At 34.2% G+C, this 21,017-nt stretch overlaps 1 long non-coding RNA gene across 2 annotated transcripts; it reads left to right on the forward strand.

Moving 5' to 3' along the window:
- Window positions 1-364: 364 nt before the first annotated feature.
- Window positions 365-20,735, forward strand: LOC122034873. Of its 2 annotated transcripts, XR_006126807.1 has the most exons (5): window positions 365-855; window positions 957-1,046; window positions 1,141-1,205; window positions 19,284-19,363; window positions 19,969-20,735. It is a non-coding gene; the product is annotated as an uncharacterized LOC122034873 (long non-coding RNA). The 2 variants fall into 2 exon arrangements; XR_006126806.1 differs by lacking the exons at window positions 19,284-19,363; window positions 19,969-20,735 and having other exon boundaries at window positions 1,141-3,241.
- The last annotated feature ends 282 nt before the right edge of the window (window positions 20,736-21,017 follow it).

A 21,017-nucleotide genomic window follows, 5' to 3' on the forward strand; every position in this document is an offset into this window, starting at 1 on the left:
AATGGAGTGGTATATGAGTATTTTGCTTGGTTAGATGAGGATCCCAAAGTTTAAACAATAAATTTAGGGACCAAATTTTTATTAGTGGAGGAGAATATAAGATACAATAAATTTAATAATAAGCGTTATTAGAGAAATAATTATATTAGATTTTTCAGAAATTTTTTTAAAAAAATGGTATTTAAATGGAGTCCATATGATATGTTTAAGGGGATGAACTGATTAGGCTCAGAGGAGGTCTAATTGGAATAACCATTAAGTAGGAGTAGATTGAGGAGTTAACTTAGGGTTTAATCAATTTAATCCCAAGTATAAAGGTATTGCTACAGTGCCTAACCTTTAAACGTCGTGGCCTCTTCTCCTCTTCTATGATTTCCTTTCTTCCCCTCCATTGACCATGATCGCTCTGTCCACTCGATCCCTGACTCTTTTCTTCTTCCCTCGCCATCGCCAGCGTGGATCTACCCTCAGAGCTTCAAGAGTGAGCGATCCTCCTCTTTTCTGATTTTCGCGAGCTGCAGCGCCGAGTCTTCCTTCTCCCTTTCCATCACCGGCGGTGCTCCTTCATTCCCAGCCTCTCCCTCACTGCATCATCTGGTGTGTCGCCGCTAGATCTCAACAGTGCCTGTGTTGTTCAGCCTATTGCCTGCTAAGCTGCGACCTCTTTCGGCGATTTCTTGAGTTCGATTGTTGGCAGTTCTACACCCTAGGGCACTGTCATCTTCTCTGCTTATGCCGTTCCTAGTAGATCAACCAACGACGATCATTCTCGTCAATTTATTCTTTGAGTAGTGACCCGCGCCACCACAAGCAAGGTCCAGATCGAGCTCCACCACCGGGGGGCGACCAACCGAGGTATGCTTCATCCGAAACCTTGAGAATTCATGGATTTTACATATTTAGTTCTTGATGTAAAGTTCTTTTCCGATCGGGACTAATGTGAGGCATCCAAACAGCGTGTTGACAGAATCTCGCTGAGCAGATCACTGATCTCTTCGGGGCTTACTTCTGTAAGATATCCAAGTTGGATAAGATGGTTGATTAGGGTAAGTTTTACTTCCAATTGCCAGGATTTCATAAACTTAATTGCTCTAGAGTAGGATCTGGGTTAATCCTTGGTAATGGTTGATTTATTGCTAGGTTTGGTATCTACAGAGCAGTGTTTTATTGGGGTATAGGCATTTGATTACTATTTGTACATCAGGGTGAGTTTTCTTCAGTGATTTTCCTCTAGATTTTTCTATTGCTGATCCATTCTATTAGGATTGTTGAAATCAAATTGATGTCAGATTAGGTGTTTAATTGGAGCTACTATTTTTGGGTGAATTGAGGGGGAATCATGCTTAAACTTAATCTAGATTGATTTTGGAACATTTAGGGTTTTCCATCTTAAGCAATTGTGGAAGGATTGAAGGTAATTAAGGATTTAATGTGAACCAAGAAGATGAATGGTTTAAGCTAGGGTGGGAAATAGTTCTGATTCAATCAATAGAAGGGAAATTAACCAGGGTTAGCTAATGCGTTAGTGTTAGCTATTTATCTTGGTGTGTGATTCATATATTTGCAGTGTATATAATTAGATAAATTATATATGTACACGCAAGACCTTGATCAGTGACGAGCAGCGTGACATTGGGGTGGGAGGGGATTCTTTCAGAGACGTATTATATAAAGGTAGGTATTTCTTCCTGGACTCTTTAGTTCTTTGAACTTAGTGCATGGTTATTTTTGATTGATGGATTAGGTTGTTTTACCTTAAATATATCCGTATGGTTATCCTGCTTGATACTTGTGCTTGACCTTTGAGATGATATATTTATTTCATATACAGTCTTAGCTTTTGAATATCTATACTTGTTGTGTATATACATGTAGAGTATGTATGATAGGGAATATCTTGTTGACTGAGTTAACATGCTAATTATGCATTTGATGTTGAGTTACACATGTTGGGTATGAATTATAGGAGTCACCTTGTTGACTGTCTAGTTGCATGTTGTGTGTGCACACATGTCTGGTGTTTACTATTGGAGGAACTATATTGATTGTATTTATGTTGCGTGTACATGTGTCTGACTATTAGGAATATTATGTCGATAATAACTATATTGGTGATTTTGTGTCTGGTGTGATATTAGAGGTATCATGTTAATTATACCTACATTATATGATGCATACGTGTGTGGTGTGTACTTGTCTAGTGTTGTATTAGATGAATCATTGTACTAGAGGTATTTATGGTAGATTAAGGTGTTATATTGATGATGATCGTGGTTGTATCATGATTATTACATCATGCTCATCATTTGTATTGCATGCTGACAATCAAATGTCTCCCTTGTGGTTGAATGGGTTGTCAGTATTTGTTAGCACTGCATACTCGACCACTCATGGGTAGTGGTAGCTAGAGCAATTGTCGCTTATCCTGTCGTGCCATCCGGTCACTAGGGGTTGTGATATCCGGCGTTGTGAGCAGTCAGGGACCCCATTGATATGTAGTTAGATAACTACTTAGCGCATTATCACCTCAGCCACTCGAGAGTAGTGTTTTTTGGAGGATTGTACAATTGTCATTATCCCGACCCTTCAGCCACATAGGGGTCGTGACAGGTGGAGGGGCGGGCAGGAGTGACACCATGTGGCATGCATGCGCATTTGCATATGATACGCGGTGTATCTTGTGGAGATATATTTGTATACATGTCTAGTAGATACTAGCTACATATGATTGTGATATGTTGCATTTGTATGAGCAATGATTGTTGTATATGGTTATCATGCTTCATACATGTCATTTATTATACATGTATATGCTGTCAGTTATATTGTTCAGGTATTACGAGCAGGTTTGTTGATGATCTCTGGTGAGTTTACTTTTTATTACACCATGTGTATTCGACAGATTCGAGTATATGCATTTATTATGTCATTTACGATCTTGACCTTATATGTTAGTTTCAAATTGGGTATGTATATTTATTATATCATTTTCGATCATGACTTTATGTGTTAGATCCAGATTGGGATTTATGTTTATTATGTTGTGGGTGATCATGATCTTATGCATTATATCCAGATTGGGTATGTATATTCATTATATCGGTTATGTTTAGATGTATTGATTATGTCAGTATAATCATATTCTTATTTCTCTACTGAGATTGTATGTTTTGATCTCCATATTTTTATATAGACCATGCATTATCTTGTCTATTACCTATTGAGTGACCTGCACTTACCGCCGCATTTGTGTATTGTCTTTTTCCTCATGTAGCAGGTAATGATTGGGAGTCACTTAGAGTATCCTATCTATAGGTTCCACGTCACATCCAAGAATGATTTTCTAGTTTAGTTTCCTACGTTTCTTGTATTACGTATTTGTAGGGATGTAAACGAGCCGAACCGAGACGAACAGTATTAGGCTCGAGCTCGGCTCGTTTAAGTTATATTCGGGCTCGAGCTCGGCTCGAGCTCGAATCGAGCTTTTATCACAAGGCTCGAGCTCGGCTCATTTTAAAATTATCAAGCTCGCGAACAGTTCGAGCTAGGCTCGTTATTAGCTCGATTATCAAAGTTAACGAGCCTAACTCGTTAAACGAGCTCGGGCTCATTTTCGGGCTCGTTTAGAGCTCATTGTTGGCTCGTTTTAGAGCTCATTTTTTGGCTCATTTTAAAGCTCATTTTAAGGCTTATTTTAGAGCTCGTTTTTTTTTGCTCGTATTAGAGCTCATTTTTTTGCTCAGTTTAAGGCTCTTTTTAAGGTTCATTTTAAGGCTCGTTTTTTTGGCTCGCGAGCCTATAAACAAACATGTCCACGATCTCACGAGCCGAATATCCTTAAGCTCGAGCTTGGCTCGATAAAACTGTCGAGCTCGAAATCGAGCTCAAGCTCAACTCGATAAGATAAACGAACGAAATCGAACGAGCTTTTTATCGAATCGAGCTCCGAATATCTCGCGAACCGTTTGGTTCATTTACATCCCTACGTATTTGTAATCTTGGCATTGTACACTTCAATTTTATTTTAAAATTTTGTTATGTTAGTACCTTGTATTTGTCTTGTTGTGGTTGTGTAAAGCCTAGCCGGCTAATAAGTCTTTTGTTTTTTATTTATGGGTTTTCCTTTCATTTTTCGCTATATTTTAATATAGTCGTGTGGGTTGTTTATTATACAACTGCATGGTTGTGATCATTTTGTTCCAGCCGAGTGGGATGTGTATATAAACTGCATGGTTGTGTATGTTCCAGCTGTATGGCTATTGATTATTACTTGTGAGTAGCCTTGTGGCATTGTATATATGTTTCATATTATCATAGTTACAGGGGAGATATTGTTCGTTTATCGGGCAGGGACTCCTCTAGGGCATGATGGGAACACTTTCCTCCAATGATTTATCTTACTTACCATGCAAAATCGCTTGAATCTACCTTGGTCCACCAGGTCTTCCTGCTAATTGTCAGGTTCGCAGACCCAACTGGACTTCAACCAGCTATCAGGTCCCGCGAACCTAACCAGACTTCCCGCTAGATATCGGATCACTTTTTGGCCTATCTAGACTTCTACACCAGCTATCAGGTCCTCTAGACCTAGCTTGATTTTAGCTTGGTGTCAGACCAATCATATTCTACACACTTGGTAGAAAGGTTAGATCACAACACATTTAACTTTAATCCATTTGTCATTCATCAAAACATAAATTTGATCATTGGTACCAACTGCACCAACAGAGAAATGGTTACGAGGTTGTGAGATTTGGTCTCCTATACGTGACATTTAATGAATAGAGAGGCAACTAATGACGGTTGAATCAGGTCCCCTCACTGTCACATACGAGAATGATGGAAGAGCATGCGGCCTCTACAACATCTAATGTAGAGATGCTCTTCTGACAGCTATATAAACACGCACAAAGGTAATTACGAGGGAATTCTACCCAATTTTGGACTTCTCTACAAGTCCATCAGGTTCTCTCTTTCTTTTCCATCTTTTTCTTCTCACATATTACTTCAGACAAACCCTAACTTAGAATATCGGAATGGTCTGCTGGGATCTCCCTGACGCAAATCTAACCCTCTATTGAAGTACTTTTCAGGACCACCTCATCCTCTTCATCGTTGACTTCCAAAGAGTGTACACGTCAATTTGTTCATTGATTGGTGGTTTAACCATCCATAATTTTTTATCGGGACATCTCGTATTCTAGATGATAAAAAAGACCGACAGAATTTTGACTTGTACTTATAAAGTGTGTCAACGGCTTAAGCACATCCCACAAACATTCGAGTTATGCCGTGCTAAGTGTGGGTTTATACGGGAGCGAGTCATTTTAAGGGAGCATTCCCAACCCAACCTGAGCTAGGAGCCTAGGATGGTGGCACACTCTACAAATTCAGTTCTGACCACTATATTTATATATTTTTTAGAAATATATTAATTATTAGTTTTCAGTTTTTTTTCTTTTAGGAACGACTCTCGGCCACGATGTCAAATCTAAGTCCACATATAGCGCCAGGATGCGTCAAGAGAGAAGCTAGACACTCAGATAATCCAAGCACTATGACACCTCACATTCTGAGCGTCGACATCCTCTCGATCGCTTTACAATGGAGGTGTTATGGACTCTCAAATCTTCCTCATCCTTCATGGGGCCCATGTATCATCACGTCCAATATGGATCTTTAGCACATGGCAAGTTCTCTGATTATGATGGGGCCAAATCCGACAAAACATGGCGAGGGAAGGTCACAGTGGGAGCAAGCCATAGAAGGATCGATACGACCCACTTTGGTTAATCTTTTTAACATTTGGGTAATGTGAATTAGCGACAAGACAATCCATGACCCATAGCCATGCGTTCCCCTCGTCTGTAGAGTCGATCTTGAGCTAAGTTAACAAGAGTTGTTGGAGTGGTTACGTTGCACAAGCAGCACGCGAAAGGCAGAGCCATATGGGCGTGGAGGTCAAGTAGGATCCCTTCATGTCGACGTTTGAGAAGGAAGGCAGCTGACAATGGCACGCGACGTGCATAGTGAACAAGAAACAGGGCAACCTCGGTACTAGCTAGTGATGCAAGCAACGGTCCAAGACAGGAGCAACTATAACAAATGAAAAAAATTATCTGCCCATCAAATTGGAGGTTCTTGATTGATTTATTTCAACTAATCTTTAACATAAGTAAGAAATAGTGATAAATTCTGAAATTTGTCATGACCGACAACATCAATCTTATAGTGATCCAATTGCATTCTCAAGCAGTGCAAATCTTGTGTATCAAAATCAAAAGGATAGAATTTCTCAGCAAGTTGATAGATGTGATTAATATTAAGAAGCTTAAAGTTTTTTTTAAGTTCCAAAGCACAACTAAGTTTAAGAAGTTCGACTGTCTCATCCTTGAATCTATTATTAAGCTCTTCAACTTGAAAATATATTGCAGCAGTAAATACATCAAATCAATAGTGGTACTCAACTATGATTAAGTTATGTTGTTGACAAGAATGACATTAGCAGATTTATAATGAACTTCCAAGTGAGGTATCTCAATGTCATACTTAGCACAAACTTTTTTCACATAATTAAGTAGAATAACAAATCCTTCTTCTCTCAAAGTATGAAGCAAAGTTGTAGTAGTTGAAACACAGTCCATTGCATTTAAAATATCTAAAGATTTCTCTTGCAATGCTCGACAAAGCATATTTGTTAACTCCATTATCTTTTACATCAAGTGTAATATGAATATGAAATTAAAAGACTTCATAACTATCAACAAACCACTAACTTCACCATGGATAGAGTTAGAAGATCCATCATACACCATGTTTTCTAACATGGTAATCACAGAGCTATACATATCAATCATGTTACAAATTCAGTTAAAATTAGAACTCCAATGAGTTTTTCTGGCCATAGTAAATTTTCAAGTTGATTTCATCATTTATCGGTATCACGTTCACCAATAGCTACCATATGCACAACTTCAATTCTTTGAGTAGAAAGTAACTCAACATGACATTTAGGAGATGTGTTAAAGAGATTACAAATGGAATTCAATTTTGAAAAGAATAATCAAATGGATGCCTCTTTTTCGGAGGTTATACTTAATGCTAGTTAAAGTAGATGAGCGAAACAATGTACATAATATGCACATGAACAATGTTTCAAAATAGTAACTTGTAATCCATTCCAAGAGTCACGCATATTGCTAGCACCATCATATCCTTGTCCCCCACATGTTGTGGATATGCAAATCATAACAACTAAGAGCATCAAATTTATTTTTCTTAAGTGTTACAACAGATGATCAGTCACATGTACAATGGCAAAGAACCACTCTGGTTCAAAACCATCAATATCCATAAATGTTAATACAATAGTCATCTGATTTTTCTTAGATGTATTTTTTACTCCATCAACTAAAATGCTGAATTTTGCATCCTCTATTTTTTTTTTACGAATCTTAGTTCTCACTTGATTGGCAAGAAATATTCAAAATATCTTTCTAAATATCTGGTAAAGTATACTCTGCATTTTTTCAAGTTTTCTCTAAGATGATGTCCCTAATATTCTCATTCATTTTTCCCATAAATTTTATCATCTCAATAAAATTTTCGTGATTATTAGAAGATGAAGATTCATCATGCCCTTTAAATGTGCATGCTTGTAAAGTCAACTATCGAATGCTTTCAATAGTTACTATTGTTGGATCGTAAAGTTCGCTAGAGGGGGGGGTGAAAATTTGTTAGTAATTCCAGTACGCAGAGAAAAATAATAAGCACAATGCTAACAAAACAAATTTTACTTGGTTCGGAGCCTTCGTCGACTCCTATTCCAAGGTCCGCACTCGTCGAGTACTTTTGTTGGGCATTCACTAATAATTCACAAAATATTACAAACTTTAGTACAAGAATTATTAAAATAATACCGACAACAGGAAAAGGAAATTGAGTCGCAGGTTGTCAGAGAAGCATCGCAGCGTCGTAGGAGCAGTACGCAACAGAGCAATCGTAGAAGAAGTTGATATTTCTACTCCAGGTAGAAGGCTTCTTTTATATAAGTGCTCTGGACGCCCGGATCCCTTCCGAGCGCCTGGACCGTGATGTCATCCAATCAATTGGCGCGCTCCTAGCTGGCGGAGATAAGATTTGTCTTCTGGGCACTCGGATCAGTTTCGAGCACCTGGACCAACTCCGGGCACCCGGACCAACTCCGGGCACCCGGATCCCTTCCAGGCATCCGGACCACCATTTTCTATCAACTCACTTTCCTGCAAAAAAAAATATTAGTATGAGGTAAATACAAATTATACTACCCTACAAAATAAAGTGTTAGCGCAATTATAGTCAAATAGAGTAGTAATTAGATTCTGTCTCCTCAAAATCAGAATCTAGTCACGATCTCAACGTAGATTTTCAAAATAGATCTAAGTTGGATCGACGCTTACAGTTCCCTAACTGGGAACACATCCTCACCAAGTCACTCCCCTCCAGTGACTTACCTTAACTTACCTGTCAGACATCCGGTCAACCCGTCGACCTATCTGGACTTCGTGCCAGCTATCTGGTTGGCCCGTTGACCTAGCTGGACTTCCCTATAATACTGAGTTAGCACAATAGATAAAATGGTAAGATAAAATTGTAACGACCACCCTTTTTACTACTACTACTCTCTAAGGATGACCGTTACTTAACTACTAACTCTACTTAACCGGTATGATTAAAAATCACATGAAAATCCTACCGAAAAATTTCGGCAGAGTCTCCCCTGTACCGGTGACCTTAAACTGACATACATAACATAATATACACAGCCGCAGGCGGCTGGAACACATATCAAACACACAAAAGGAATAACATCACCACGCAGTTTAATGAAATCAAACCATGCAAGTAGTGAATAACGGAAACAAAATAAAAACATACAATTAACTAACAGCGGAAGACTAAATGACTCATCTAATACATTCTTAATAAATGACAATCTTAATAAATTCTTAAACTAAGTCCCAAGGCTTCCATAGTCCTGGCATCACACACCATCCGCGCCACCTTGTCGCCTTCCTTTCTATATCTTTTCCTTTCCTGTATCTGCAGTAAGAGGAAGTGTAGTCTATAAGCAAAATTTGCTTAGTAAGCGTTATCTAACTCACAAAATCTCGATATGCATGAGGATATACTGAAATCTAAAACTGAATGCTCAAAAGGAAATCTACCCATGCTCATCTACTAGTGAAAGAGACATACTGAAAGGCTAAACATGTAAAGTAAATCTATACAATCATGCTAGCATAAAGAACTAAACTTACTGAATTCTAAACACCTTCTGAATCTTATTTCACTTGCTTAAAGACTTATTCTTTAATACTTTATACTTATGTAAAACTTGCTTTACTTGTTCAAAAACTTATACTTATAATACTTCAAAATAGTAATCAACTTCTTCTTGGGCCCGGCAAGTACATACTATGCGCGCTCCCTATAGGTTGGGGTAGCTGGCCACCAATCCTAAAAGGAGCTCGGTCTACCAGGGTCAAGACCTCGGAATTGGACACCTGGATTTGTTTAACGACAACCTCGGAAGTCGGGTACTAGCCTCTTCTTAAAAGTAAAATACTTATAATCTTAATTACTTCTTCTTTAAATGCCTCGGCATTTTAATAGGCACCTTGTGTGCCAAAATCCCTAAAGTCTTGACTTTGGGATCTACTTAAGGCCTCGACCTTTTCTTTCTTTTCTTTATCTTTCTTATACTTTTCTTTATCTTTCTTATACTTTTCTTAAACTCAAAATACTGTTAGGGTATCTTTCGTATGCATCTATGAATGAAACTAACTATGTAACACATAATCATGCATAGCATACAAAAGAAATCTACACATACAATAGTTATAAAAAATCTGCACTAATACTCAACAGAAATCTGCATACTAGCTCAATAAAAATCTGCATCATAGCTTAACAGAAATATGCATACTAGCTTAACAAAATCCGCACTTGCTTAACAGAAATCTGCATACTAGCTTAATAAAAATCTGCATACTAACTTAACAGAAGTCTGCATACTAAGCTTATCTAAAATCTGCATACTAAGCTTAACAAAATCTGCATACTAAGCTTAACAAAATCTGCATACTAAGCTTATCAAAACTCTGCATACTAAGCTTATCTAAAATCTACACTGCTAAAGAACTAAATACTTAAAGAAAAGTATGCACTTAATGGTCTACATTTCTAAGCTGTTTCCAATCAAGGCAAAGCATGAGGAAACTGATAAATTGCAACTAAAACTTGCTATACTAGACCCAGTGCTTCAAGGAACAGCAAGCAATACCCATGACATTTATCAAACTAGCAGGGATAAACTCGAATTTTATCACCAAGTGCAAACTACCAAACCGTAGTTCCCATCCAAGCTAAGCATATCTGTTCCAAAAAGGCAAGTTGTACCACTTCAAAAGCCAACTTAAAAGGGCTATCCAAATTCTGGAAAATCCATTTTGTTGCATCTTTGAAACATCTAAAATGTGCTATTGCAATGATTCTGTAAAAGTAGTTTTCCAACTTTCAAAATTCATCTCATGCCTTAATTCTCTACATAGAACTGTAAAACTAGCCAAATTGATATCAGAAACACTTCCATTAATTAGCTTGGAATCTATAGATGTAACAAGCAACAAACAACAAAGGAGTTTCCAATTACGTGCAGCATTAAAGATCTAGAAAATTATTGTGTTTCAAGTTTATAATAAGACTTTATGCACGCTTAAAAAACAAGGTTCTGTAGTGGTCAGCACAGATGCAACTAGGTAGCATAGAATCCGATCAAAAGCACAAAGCACCTACAATCTGTCCCAAAGCTCTCGGGAAAAAGGAAAGGAACAATCTGAGCTATCCTACTGCAGGTGAGTGGCGACTTATCGACGATTCTTGGACTTACAACCGAAGGAGAGGAAGGTCTAGGGTTTCAAAGCTTGAAAACTTGCGGCTTCTTCTTGTGCCCGCGCAGACCTTGCCGAGAGAAGTTCGGCTTGGTGAAGGATCCGTGGAGGAGAGAGCTCGCTGGCGCCGGAGACCAAACCTGGTTTCTTCTTCGTTTCCGCCGCGAGAGAGGAGAAGAGTCGCCGCTCGCGTCGAGAGAGGAAGGGTGAGGAAAGAATTTAGGTTTCGTAATTAATCCCTAAGTTCTTCCTTTTAATACTCTAAGGTTTCTGTTAACTAGTACTACTTAAATATATTTCGATATAGATTTAGTTAAGGAAAGTTCGACTAGTCTGTTGATGGGCTGCGTTCTGCTTAAAGCCCAACTTGTGGGTTCGAATCCCAGCTGCAACCATTTTATTTCCTATTATTTTACTGTTCCTAACTACTACTTAAATATATATCGCTCCATATATTATTAACAAAACACCCGTAGACCAGATGGTTGGGCTGAGTTCGTTAAGACTTGGGTTCGGGTTCGTGATCTTGGGTTCAAAACCCGGCTTCAACATATATTATTTTTTTTCTTTTACTTCTTCCTCTTGGTAAAAATATCAAACGAACTCCAAAAATTGCATAAAAATACTCTATAAATTTCTAAAAATCTCTAGAATTTTTCTAAAACATTTCTAGATTTTAATAAGGTCTTTTAGAACTATAAATCATGAAATTTGGGGTGTTACAAAAATAGTGTTAATAGAATTCAAGTATAACCTAGGGTTATCTCCCCCTAGGGTTGCCTAGCTTCACTCACTAGGACTTCTATTGTCTGGCTTCACTTATCAGGACTTCCTCCACCTAGCTTCACTCACTAGGGTCCGGCTTTACTCACAAGAAATTCCACCACCTAGCTTCACTCACTAGGGCCTAACTTCACTCACCAGGACTTCCACTACCTAGCTTCACTCACTAGGGTCCGATTTCACTCACCAGGACTTCCACCACCTAGCTTCACTCACTAGGGTTTGGCTTCACTCACCAGGACTTCCACTACCTAGCTTCACTCACTAGGGTCTAGCTTCACTCACCAGGACTTCCACTTTGCCTAACCTCGAGTTAGGACTAGTCACTCAGTAGACATCTCACTTGCTTATCCTTTGAGTATGACTTACCTTTGCTAATCATCTAGTCCTGACTAGACTTCTCTCTTCCAAACATCAAGTCCTGTTTGGATCAACCCTTGATCAAATTGACCAAACTTAGGTATATTGTCAAACATTGAAACCCTAGAGGTCGATTGCACCAACAATCTCTCACTTTTTAATTTTTGACAATTTTCTTAAGTTAGGTTTGGGTCTTTAAGGGTTAATTTCTCAAAGTTTGAGAGATTCGAAAAGTTTGAGAGAAACTCAAAGGGATTCGAAAAGTTTGAGAGAAACTCAAAGGGATTCGAAAAGTTTGAGAGATTAGAAATGTTTAAACTTTTCTAACTTAAGATAACTCTCTCCTTTAACTTTTCTAACTTAAGATCACTCTCCCCCTTTGGCACACATCAAAAAGATATAACCTGAAGATTACTCTCTATTTTGATTTTGCGCCAACAATAATATTTGGTAACGGGGGCTTTCAAAATAATTTTCAAAGGTAGTGTTGTAGACTAATTTTTAAAGTTAGTTTTTAAGTTTACTTTTTAAGCAACTTTTGACATTCATTTTTTTTAAAAAAAAAATCTTTAAGTATTTTTTAAAGATATGTTGCACAAAAATTTAATAAGAATTTTGCAAAATATATTTTACGTTGTTTTCAAAGTAATATTCCAAATAATGTTAAAAACTAAGAGTTTTGTAAAAGAGTATTAAAAGATTTTCAACATAATTTAAAAAGAAGTATTTTTTGAAAGAGTTTTGAAAATTATATTTTATCTTTCAATCAGGACTCCCCCTCAACTTGACACACCTTAGGAATCCTTGTTAACTACAAGGAAAACTTCCTATGTGTCTAGGGAGTTGATCCAAATCAAAAGAACACTAAGTTGGAAGGTGAATTTTCAAAATATTTTTCAAAATAGATATTTGAAAAGTGTAAAAAAAAATAAGTTTGGAAAGTAATTTGCAAAATATTTTTTTTAACGATTAAGTAAAAATAGTTTTGAAAATATTTTAAGAAATATTTTTTAAATAAAGTTTGTGAAGATTTTTCAAAGTATTTTATTCCTTCCTCCCCTTTAAGTTGACACTTAACCTGATACTATCTCAGAAAATCCCTATTAACCACCTATGTGTCCGAGTCTACAAGTTTGTGGTTGACTTTAGAAGATTGAGACACTAAATGTTGATCATTATAGTATGACTTAATTTTATTTTCCTAACATCTCAACAATTCTAGATTTTCAAATATGATAATCTTATGCGTTTGGAGAGATGCTTAACATGCATTATCTAAGGTAGACATAATTTGATACTTATTAAATTTAATTGAAGTTTAAATTTTATTTTAATTTAATTTAATTTAATTGAGTTTTAGTTTTAATTTTAATTTTAATTTTAATTGAGTTTAAGTTAACACTCCCCCTTAAGTTAACATTGGGGTTTAGGTATATTAAATTTCAAAACCTTAGCATATTTTTCTAGCTAAGTGTTTTAGGGGATTAAGTGTTAGTAACACTTATGTTCATCAAGTATATTATTTATATAAGTATTTCTATATACTTGGTATTTTAAGTTTGATTAAGATCGATTATTCTCAATAATAACCAATTTGTTTATGTAATAATAAGTAATTTGTTACTAACTCAATAATAAGTCATTTGTTACGAACTCAATTTAATACTTATTTGATTAAAACAATTTAAATTTCGTATTGATTGAGTTAATTGATTTATGAAAGTATTAGTTATAATTTAATTTTTCATTTACTTTTTTTTTTTTTTTTTTTTTTTTTTTAGGATTAATTAAGTTTAAAGTTATAATTAATTTGAAGTTAAATTTATTAAAGTTATTAAACAAAGTTAAGTAAGGTTTATTTTAAGTCAATCTTTAATTATGATTTAATTAAAATAGTTAAAATTTTAATTAATATTTTAATGTAAAGACAAGTTTGATTTAGAAATGACTTAGAGTAAAGTTAATGTTTTAATTACCTTAAATTAAGGTACTGAAGTCAACCTAAGTTATTTAAATAAAATTAGACTGAAGAATTAATTTTTAATTATTTACAAATTAATTATTAAGTTTTTATTTAAATAAATTTTAATTAATTTAATTAAAATTTAAGTTTTAAGTTCAATGTCCAAGTTTTAAAATGATTTTTAAAAGAGTTTTTTTAATGATTTTTAAAAGAATTTTTAAGATGATTTTCAAAAGAGTTTTTAAAATATTTTTTTTTAAAAAAAAAAATTTTTAAAAATTAAAAAAATAATTTTTTAACAAGGATTTTCAAAATAATTTTTAAAAGGATTTCAAAATAATTTTTAAAGTATTTTTAAAATAACCTTTTAAAAGATTTTTAAAATAATTTTTAAAGATTTTAAAATATAAAAAAAAATTAAATAATTTTTAAAGGATTTTTTTAAAATAAATTTTAAAAGATTTTTAAAATAATTTTTAAGGAATTTTAAAATAATTTTTAAGGATTTTTAAAATATTTAAAAGGATTTTAAAATAATTTTTAAAATATTTTTAAAAATAATTTTATAAAAGGATTTCGATTGAGAGTACTAATAGATTAATTAATCTGTTAAAAAAGTTAGGCGATAAGTTAATTTTTATTAATTAAGGTTAAGAATTAAGGAGATTTAAATTAAGTAAGTTGTGAATTTCAAGTTGTTAAATTAAGTTGAAATGTAAGCAAAGTAACATAGATTAATATTAATTTTAAGTTTAGGTTTAATTTAAGTTTAACTTAATTTATTTTTAATTTTAATTTAACTTTAAAGTTTAAATTTCCATTTTTAAAGTTTTATTTAAAGTTTAAATTTTAAGGTTTAATTTTAATTTTAATTTTTAATTATAAGTTTAAAGTCTAAGTTTTAATTTTAAATTTAAGTTTAATTTTAAGTTTAAAGTTTAATTTTTATTTTTATTTAAAGTTAAATTTTAAGTTTAAAGTTTAAATTTTAAGGTTTAATTTTAAGCTTTAAGTTTTATTTTTAAGTTAATTTAAGTTAAGAGGTAATTTAGTTTATTTTATTTTATTTTATTTTATTTTAATTTAGTTTAATTTAATTTAATTTAATTTAAGAGGTAATTTAATTTAATCTAATTTAATTAGATTAATTTAATTTAATTTAAGAGGTAATTTAATTTAATTAGATTAATTTAATTTAGTTTAGTTTAATATAATTTAATTTAATCTAATTTAATTAGATTAATTTAATTTAATCATGTTTAATATAATTTAATTTAATTTATTTAGAGGTAATTTAATTTAATCTAATTTAATTTAATTAGATTAATTTAATTTAATTTAATTTAATCTAAACTAGTTTAATTAGATTAATTTATTTTATTTTATTTTATTTTTATTTATTTTTAATTTTTTTATTAAATTAAAATTTAATAATTTAATTTAAATTTTAATATAGTTTAATTAAATTTTAATTTAATAATTTAATTTAAATTTAAATTTAATTTATTTATTTAATTTTTATTTTAATTATTTTAATTTTATTTTATTTTATTTTAAATTTAATTTAATTTTAATTTCTTAGACATCTCACCTGATCTCTATTTTCAATAAGGAATTCTATAATTTTTGTGAGATGAGTTAAGTTCAATTTCAGGGTTTGATTTAACTTTGTGTTAGATTCAGGTTTAGCTTTGGGCTCAACAAACAGGCATTCTTTGGATAAACTTCTGGGCTATGGTGAGTCACCTGGACATCATTAGAATAACCATGCCTTCGAGGTTTTTCAAATAGTCATATCCACTGAATTTAGTACAAAACATTGGTCTAACTAGTTAGAATTCGTTAAGGGTAGCTTAAGTTAGTTTCACTTAGCCAAATGCATCAGGTCGAAGCCATATCTTTCTAGATATGCATAGACTGATAGATATGCATAGACTGAGCTTCCCTAACCTACTATCATCCAAAACTACATCAGTATTGTAAGTCAAGTTAAACTTTGTTCCTTTTTACTCTGATCCTAATTACCCTACCGGGTAGGTTAATTTTGAAAGTGCCAACTAATTTGGAGCCTCCCCTGAATTATTGAATATTTATTTTATTAGGTTTATTTAAATATTTATGTATTTTAATTAAGTTAAATCTAGACTTTATGAATTTTAATTTATGTTTCTATTTGTTATTACATTTGTTGATTAATTTCATAATCAAAAAATACTTGATTATATCTTAGTTTTTTATTTAAATTTAGTTTAGACTTGTAATCCAAGTCTAGACTTAATAATTTGGTAATTATTTTTTCTTGTGTATGAATTTTGTTTTTCAAAATATTGTTTTGTTTTTCTAATTTCCTGAACAATATGAAATTTTAAAGATTAAAGAATTATTTTCTAAATTATTGTTTAGATTTTTATCAGTTAATTTATTTAGTTGAGCATGCATATCTAATGTTGAGGTAAATCCAAACTAGAGCAATGATAATTATCTAATTTACTAACATGTGTAGAAAAAATTAGATTGTCATGTATTGTAAACTTACTAACTTTTGCTCTCCCTGGATCCTTGGGTTTTCTTTCTGGGCATTGAGGTTTGTAGTGACCCATCTTTTTACAATTGAAACATTGGATATGCTCCTTCCCTTTTCGAACTTTAGGTGTTGACTTCTCCTTTACCTCTGGTTGTGTGGTTCGAGTCTTATAGATGGGGCACTTACTTTTGTAGTGCTCTCTTTTACTGCATTCAAAACATATTATATGATATTTGAATTTTGAATTCACAACTTTACCTTTTGAATCCTCATTCGGATTCTCCTGATTGTCCATCGTCGTCTCATATTCGAATTATGACTTTTGTTCTGATCCACCCTAAAGCTGGTTTGGTCCGATTCTGAGGATGACTCTAGGGATTCGGACTCTAATCCGAGCTCTAGTTCGTCTTGATCCTCTAGCTCTATCGGTTCCTCGTGAAACTTGATCAACTGGGTCCAAAGCTCATATACATTCTCGTGCTTTTCTAGTCTACATAAAATATTATTAGGTAAAATATTACAAATTAGTTTACTCATATTTTTGTTCAATTCTGAATCCCGAAAAGGCTTTTTCAATATCAGCAGATTATCAAAATTTAAACTTCCTAAGAATCATTCCATTGTTCGCTTCCAGTAGTTGAAATCTTCTTGATCGTATGGTAGTTGTTCGTGGATGCTTCGTCCTTTTTGAAGAGACATTGGTATACTTGCAAAAAATAAACAAGAAATAATTTCCTAGATTTTATCTTGGGATAAATAGTGTGGGAGATAAAGAAATATGGGTGTTTTACAAATTTCAAAAATAATAATAATAAATATTTTTTAAAATAATAGAAAATAATAATAATGACAAATTTTATCAGATGTGATATTTCACCAATTCTAACTAATAGTGAAAAAATGAGAGTGAATTTTTCGAAAAAAAAAATTGGAGAGAAAAAATGAAAGGCGTAAGAATAATTTTTAAAACGCAAACGATGTATAATTTTTCTTTAAAAAAACCCCTTTGTCTGATTGGTGGTTGCACCAATTCAAAGTGGTACATGTTCTGATACCACTTGTTGGATCATAAAGTTCGCTAGAGGGAGAGGGAGGGAGGGGTGAATAGCGATTGTCGAAAATTTGTTAGTAATTCGAGTACGCAGCGAAAAATAATAAGCACAACGCTAACAAAACTAATTTTACTTGGTTCGAAGTCTTTGTCGACTCCTACTCTAAGACTCGCACTCGTCGAGTGCTTTCGTTGGGCAATCACTAATAATTCGTAAAATATTATAAACTTTAGTACAAGAATTATTAAAATAATACCGACAACTAGAAAAGAATATTGAGTCGCAAGTTGTCAGAGAAGCCTCGTAGCGTCGCAGGAGCAGTGCGCAACATAGCAGTCATAGAAGAAGTTGTTATTTCTACTCCAGGTAAAAGGCTGCTTTTATAGGAGTGCTCCTGGCGCCCGGATCCCTTCCGGACAGCTGGACCGTGACATCATATAACCAATCGGCACGCTCCTAGCTGGAGAAGATAAGATTTGCCTTCTTGGTGCCCGAACCAACTCCGGGCGTTCGACCAACATTTTCCAGCAACTCACTTTCCTGCAAGAAAATGTTAGTTCGAGGTAAATACAAATTATACTATCCTGCAAAATAAAGTGTTAGTACAATTATAGTCAAATATAGTAGTAATTTGATTCTGTCTCCTCAAGACCAGAATCTAGTCACGATCTCAACTTATATTTCCAAAATGGATCTAAGTTGGATCGACGTCTACAGTTCCCTAACTGAGAATGTGTCTTCACCAAGTCACTCCCCTCCAGTGACTTGCCTTAACTTACCTGCCAGACATCCAGTCAGCCCGTCGACCTGTCTGGACTTCGTGTCAGCTATTTGGTCAACATGTAGATCTAGCTAGACTTCCCTACAATACTGAGTTAGCACAATAGATAAAATGGTAAGGTAATACAGTGTTAACAGAATTCAAGTATAACCTAGAGTTATCTCCCCCTAGGGTTGCCTAGTTTCACTCACTAAGACTTCCATTGTCTGACTTCACTCACCAGAACTTCCTCCACCTAACTTCACTCACTAGGGTCCGACTTCACTCATCAGGACTTCCACCATCTAGCTTCACTCACTAGGGTCTGGCTTCATTCACCAGGACTTTCACTACCTAGCTTCACTCACTAGGGTCCGACTTCACTCACCAAGACTTCCACCACCTAACTTCACTCACTAGGGTCTAACTCCACTCACCAAGACTTCCACTACCTAGCTTCACTCACTAGGGTCTGGCTTCACTCACCAGGACTTCCACTTTGCCTAACCTCCAGTTAGAACTAGTCACTCAGTAGACTTCTCACCTACCTATCCGTTGGGTAGTACTTACCTTTGCTAGTCATCTAGTCCTTACTAGACTTTTCTCTTCCAAACATCAAGTTCTGTTTGGATCAACCCTTGGTCAAATGGACCAAACTTAGGTATATTGTCAAACATCGAAACCTTAGAGGTCGATTGCACCAACAATTATAAGCCGCAATATGTTCTACTTTTCTTCTTAAGATTGTGCATTCATCACTTTATCAATATGATGAGATATATTTATCAAATTATCAAGATATTCCACATCATTAATATATGAAGTATTACATCCTATATGCATCAAAATGTGCATTTATCATCATCATTAACTTGCTTCCAATATTTGAATTCATCTGTCGTAAATGCAGGATTACAAGGATGCTTATGATCAAACAAGAAGCATGGAAAGTAAAATACAACACCTTTCGAAGGAGAATACTCGAACCAAGTAAATTTTTTAAACCAGTAACTTTAGAATTGTCGATTTTGACTTCCGAATTTGGTCGATGGATAATATAAGCTCGTCTAATTTCATACCTTTGATTAATAAGATATTTTCATATTGAAGTACGTAATACTGGATCAAGTTCAAGAGAACTACCATCAACATCAATTATAAAAAATTTGTTAGATTGTTGATCACTTAAATTTGATATATTAATATTGGATAGAGAATTCACTTTACTTATCAATATATGCTCTTTTACTTTAAAAAATAAGTTAATAGTTTTTTTTCCTTCATTCCTTGTGTTTCAATAACCAATTTAATAATCTAATCTATATGTTATCGAATCATTTTATCTAACCAATTAAACTAAGTATTACTTATAAAATCAATTAAACTGGTTAATCATCTAATTAAATTGACCTTAATTAACTAACTAATTAATTAATCAAAATAAAATCATTTTAGTTGACAGATTAAGAGTGTTACTTATAAAATCAATTAAACTGATTAATATTTAATTATCTAATTAAATTGACATTAATTAACTAACTAATTAATTAATCAAAATAAATTTAATTACCTATTGATTATTGATCTAACGGCAGCTCTCGGCGGTAAGCGACTGGTGGTGGCACAGGGTTGGGAAAGCTACGGGTGGCCCATGGCTGACGTTGGTGTTCCAGTGACAATGGTTGCAACAACTGGATGGAATCGATTTCACTTTTGGTAGAGAGATCAGCGGTGACGAAACTCTCGTCAAGGAGAGTGAACATAACACTATGGTAGTCAAAGAGGAAGCCAGTGACAGCGGATTTGGGGGGCAGCAGCAATGGTCGCGCAATCCATAGATATTACGCGTGGTTAGGGAGAAGGGAGGCCGCAATTGTAATCGATGTCGAGTTGCGATCAGACGCGTGCGAGGTGGGACAAGGAGAACGACATCGGCACTGGTGTAGGCTGTCACGCGGCAAGTAATGAGCTGCGTCGTCGTTGTGGTGGCGTCATCGTGAGGTGAAGTAGTCGCACGGTAAAAAAAAAAAAAAGTTTAGATTTAGTGGGAGCGTGGGGCAAAAATATATTTTCAATTTTTTTTTTAAATAGGTGTGGAGCCCGTCCTAGCTCAAGGATGGCTCCGCCCCTAGTCCAAGAGGCATGCGACAATTGGTTATGGTGCTCTTGAATCATCATATGGTATCCGAGGTTTGTTAGGGAGTACATTATCGTCACAAAGTTTGAACCATGGTGGTCTATTGTAGACTTGTTAGGGGTTGACGGGCAAATCTTGTCATATTTGTAGTATTTATTTTGTTTCGTATGAATATTTGTTTTTAATGAAATAAGTATTTCTACATTGATTGAAAATTTGACTATATATGGAATGCCTATTCTCATGGAATATTTACCTTAAACTCATTGGGAATAATTATTTTTAATCAGCTCGTTGACAAGTCGATCGACAACTCGAATTGGTGGGGTGGCAATCATCAAATCGGTGGGGTCTCAATATGACACATAGATAAATCTCCTTTAAATTCTCAATAAACCTCCTTCGGTTGTTGAGACATGCCTTTAAGTGAATTTACTCACCCTTTAAAATGATCGTCTAACAACTTTATCGTCGGTGGCTGAAATATTACTTGTTAATACCTATGCC

This window comes from Zingiber officinale, chromosome 11B, assembly GCF_018446385.1.
Source record: "Zingiber officinale cultivar Zhangliang chromosome 11B, Zo_v1.1, whole genome shotgun sequence".
In the NCBI taxonomy this organism is placed as follows: domain Eukaryota; kingdom Viridiplantae; phylum Streptophyta; class Magnoliopsida; order Zingiberales; family Zingiberaceae; genus Zingiber; species Zingiber officinale.